At 52.0% G+C, this 3,983-nt stretch overlaps 1 non-coding gene across 1 annotated transcript; it reads right to left on the reverse strand.

The window, feature by feature from the left end:
• Positions 1-2,428: 2,428 nt before the first annotated feature.
• TRNAG-GCC (transfer RNA glycine (anticodon GCC)) lies at positions 2,429-2,501 on the reverse strand. The gene has a single exon. It is a non-coding gene; the product is annotated as a tRNA-Gly (tRNA).
• Between the last annotated feature and the right edge of the window lie 1,482 nt (positions 2,502-3,983).

Genomic DNA, 3,983 nt, shown 5'->3' on the forward strand with positions numbered 1-3,983 from the left:
AGAAAGCTTAAGAGTTTAGGATTTGAATTCTCAACGCATCCTGTCCTAGTTGTGAGGCGTAACTTCTCAAGTTCCTTCGTCCTTCAGAGGTCAGTTTGCATATCTGTAAAATGAGAATATTACAGACTACCTCATAAAGATGCCTACATTGACTGGATGCTTCCTGGGTGCCCCAGACACTGCTCCAAGGCTTTACTTATGGGAGCTCCTTTCTATCCTAGATGCGAGGCTGCCTAATTCATGAATAATTGACTACAGCCAGCTAGAGCTTCAAATTCACTCAGCTGAATTTTGTTTTTTAACACTCCTTTTCTTCTCGTTAATACTGAATGGTCACATCTACTCTAACTCCGTTTTCTTTTCTTTCTTTCTTTTTAAAAAATTTTTAAGTCTTGTCTTCTTTTTTCTGGCTGTGCTCTGTGGCATGCGGGCTCTTAGTTCCCCAACTAGGGATTGAGCCCGTGCCTCCTGCAGTGGGAGCGTGGAGTCCTAACCACTGGACCGCCAGGGAATTCCCTAACAGTCTGTTCTTATCTATCTTTCTCAGAACTTTATATTCCTGATTATAAATTAAATCTCCATTATCAACTTCTCCATTGCTTCTCTCCATCCATCTTCACATCATTTAAACTCATTAACTGTCTTTAGTCTTGAAAGGAAATCTCTACACTTATTTTCTAAAGCTCAAGTCCCATTTCCTTCCCTTTTGTAACAAAACTGAAAGAACGGTTACCATTTCCTCTTATTTCCCTCAACCTTTTTTTTTGGCCACGCCCCACAGCGTGTGGGATCTTAGTTCCCCAACCCTTGCCCTCTACAGTGGAAGCGTGCAGTCCTAACCCACTGGAGCACTAGGGAATTCCTCCCTCAACTTTGGGAAGGTCACCAGTGATTTCACTCTCTAATTAGGGTGATCTCCATATTATTATCTTAATAAGATCAAAGTTATCGTCCCATAATTAATTCCCATGAGTGTTTCTTTCTTACTTGAAAAATAAAGGCTTCACATGTATTAGTTCATATGATCAGCTTCATTTTGCAGAGGAAAAAACAGACTTAGTAACTTGCCCATGGTCCCACAGCTAGTAAGTGCCCCAGTGGGGATCTGAACCCAGGCAGTTTGACCAGTGGCCACAAGCACAGCTGTAATCCTCTGCTGCCTCTCAGTGGCATGGGGTTGCTGTGAGGATATAATAAGCTAAGGAGTGATTGGCAGCTAGCAGGTGCCCAGTATACACCAGTGTGATTAGTAACAGCACACCTATGCAGCAAAGGCGCAGAGGGTGTGGCAGGTCTCCCTCACCCCCTGGGCTCCAGGCCTTGGCTCCCAGACCCCGCAAAGGCAGACTGAGAAAGTGAGCTGGGTCCTCCATGAGGGAACTTCCGGGAGGCTTGAGGGCATTCAGCGACTGAGGCCCAGAGCAGAGAGTATGACCAAAGGTATGGTAGGTGCAGGGCTAGGGGGCGTCAGTGTTTTCCAAGACTCGGATTTTCTGCCCCCATTTCTGCTCTGGGCCTGGCAGGACCCAGAACCTGGGCAGAGATTCCCAAAGTTTCTGGGGTGGGTGGTGTCAGGTATCTGGGTGTCTCTGGGAGAGCACCAGGGGGCACTCACTGTCCTATCTGGGCCTCGGGGAAAGGAGAGAGGATGGGGAGGCCCAGCAACAGGGTGTCCTAGAGGGGGTGCCTCGGGACTTACCTTGGCCCTGCTCCATCCTCCTTACAGGTGGGGTCAAGACTTCCTTTCTGGAGTCGTACAGTCTGAGGCCTGAGCTGGCGGGGCCTGCTGCCTGCTTGGTGGGGATTGGTCACTCCTCCAGAGCCATTCTTCCTCCCATGCAGAGCCTTGGGGCTCCATGACCCCTGCTGAGGGATTGGCCCGTGGGACCACTCCTAGGGTTCAAGGCTTTCCTTCCGGCTGGTAAGTCCTGGAGAAGGGGGTTTTCGGGATCATCAACAGGGCCACCAAGGGCATTGTGCAAGGATAGCTCAGCCACCAGGGCCCAGAGAGAGGTAGGGGAGGGGCTCCCAAAAGGGAGGGGGGCTTGGTGAAGTGAGAAGATGCAGTGATGGATTTGGGGGTTCAGCGAAGATGGGAGAACTCCCAGAAAGGAGGGGGTTTCAGTGTGGGAGAAGGGGCTTGGTGTTGGGAGGGGTGCAGTGATGTGAGGGAGTGGGGCGAAGTAAGGGAGATGCCAGATCAGAGAGGGACAGGGAGACCCAGCAAGGAGGATGGGAGCTCAGAAGGGGCTGGGGCGGGGGAGGGCTGGGTGAGGAGAGGGGAGGGCTCAGGGACCGCTCTGGTCATCCATTAACCTAAATTCTCAATCCCCTTGTCCTGCGCTGTCCCATTGTCTCCCCAGCCTGAAAACAGCTATCCCTAAAGGACTTTTTTTTTGGCTGCGCTTTGGGACTTGTGGGATCTTAGTTCCCCGACCAGGGATCAAACCTGGGCCCCCAGCAGTGGCAGTGCGGAGTCCTAACCACCAGACCACCAGGGAATTTGCAGTTTTTGTTTGTTTGTTTGTTTTGTTTTGTTTTTGGTAAGGGACTTTCAAAAGGACTTTCATGAACTCATCTTGATGAGGGGGGAATGACATGGGAAGAAAAGGGTTGTCCAGACCTGCCCTGGGGTCAGAGCCAAGACTGAAGGCCTTCCTCATGCCAGGCCCTTGTTGGTCCTGCAGAAAGTTGGCTTATACCCTTGGGCACCTCTGGGACTTTGGCCTTCCTATTATTTTTAGGGTACCCTGGGTAGCTGCCAGTCTTGGCGATTCCCCCTTGATTTCTGGTCTGCACAGAGCTGACAACACTGACAGACAATCAAGGCAGGAGGGGCCTCAGGGGCCACCCAGACCCCTCAGAATGGAAACTGAGCCCAGAGCGGGGCTGGACCCCAGGCCATGCCTCCAAAAGGGACAGAGCTGGTGCAAACCTAGAGCTGGCCTTAGCCCAGTGCTTTTTCCTGAACACAGAGCTTCTCCTGCATCCCTATCTATTCCTTTTTTTTTTTTTTTTAATAAATTTATTTATTTATTTATGGCTGCGTTGCGTCTTCATTGCTGCGTGTGGACTTTCTCTAGTTGTGGCGAGCGGTGACTACTCTTCCTTGCAGTGCACAGTCTTCTCATTGCAGTGGCTCTCTTTGTTGCGGAGCACGGGCTCTACGCACATGGGCTTCAGTAGTTGTGGCTCGCGGGCTCTAGAGTGCGGGCTCAGTAGTTGTGGCTCACAGGCTTAGTTGCTCTGCGGCATGTGGGATCTTCCTGGACCAGGGCTCGAACCCGTGTCCCCTGCATTGGCAGGCGGGTTCTTAAGCACTGCGCCACCAGGCAAGTCCCAACCCCTATCTATTCTTTAAACCTTCCTGGCAGGCTCTGCCCTGTTCAGCCCCGAGATGGGGGTGAGGGTAGACTTCCTTCCACTGAGACAGCCCCTGGATCACCAGTGCTGCATCTTGACCCAACCGTTGCCACCTAGGCTGGGCAGGGAGGTGTTCCAAGCTGGTCGGCGTGCAAGGCTGGAAGGAAGGGTAGGAGGGGGTTGTTAAACTGCAGGGACCTCTCCTAGGGCAGGTCAGTTTTCCCCAGGGTCCCCGCACATTATCTTTTCCCCCTGGGCTGCAAGCTGGGAGCCCTGTCTGGGTACTTGACTTTCCCTTGCCCTCAGTCTGCCCTTCAGAAGAGATGGAAGTGGCCGACTGGCCAGTGAGGCTCTTCCGCCCTCCACGCTCCTACCCGAGACCATCCAGAGATTTTGTTATTGATCTGGAGCCGTCCCTTCTTAGCCAGGCCTGGGATTCCTGGTATTTTTCATGCTTCCAGCTTTCCCTGCACAGCTAGATGTTGGCAGAGCTGTCTCATCAGAGGCCCATGAGAATATGGTTCATAATTAGGAGGCAGAGTTAGATGCATATAATGAAGTCAAAGTCACCTGGGCAGGTGGAGGAGGGAGGGGAGGACCCAGAGCCCTTGACTAAGAGG

The sequence above is a fragment of the Balaenoptera acutorostrata genome, chromosome 15 (assembly GCF_949987535.1).
Source record: "Balaenoptera acutorostrata chromosome 15, mBalAcu1.1, whole genome shotgun sequence".
NCBI lineage: Eukaryota > Metazoa > Chordata > Mammalia > Artiodactyla > Balaenopteridae > Balaenoptera > Balaenoptera acutorostrata.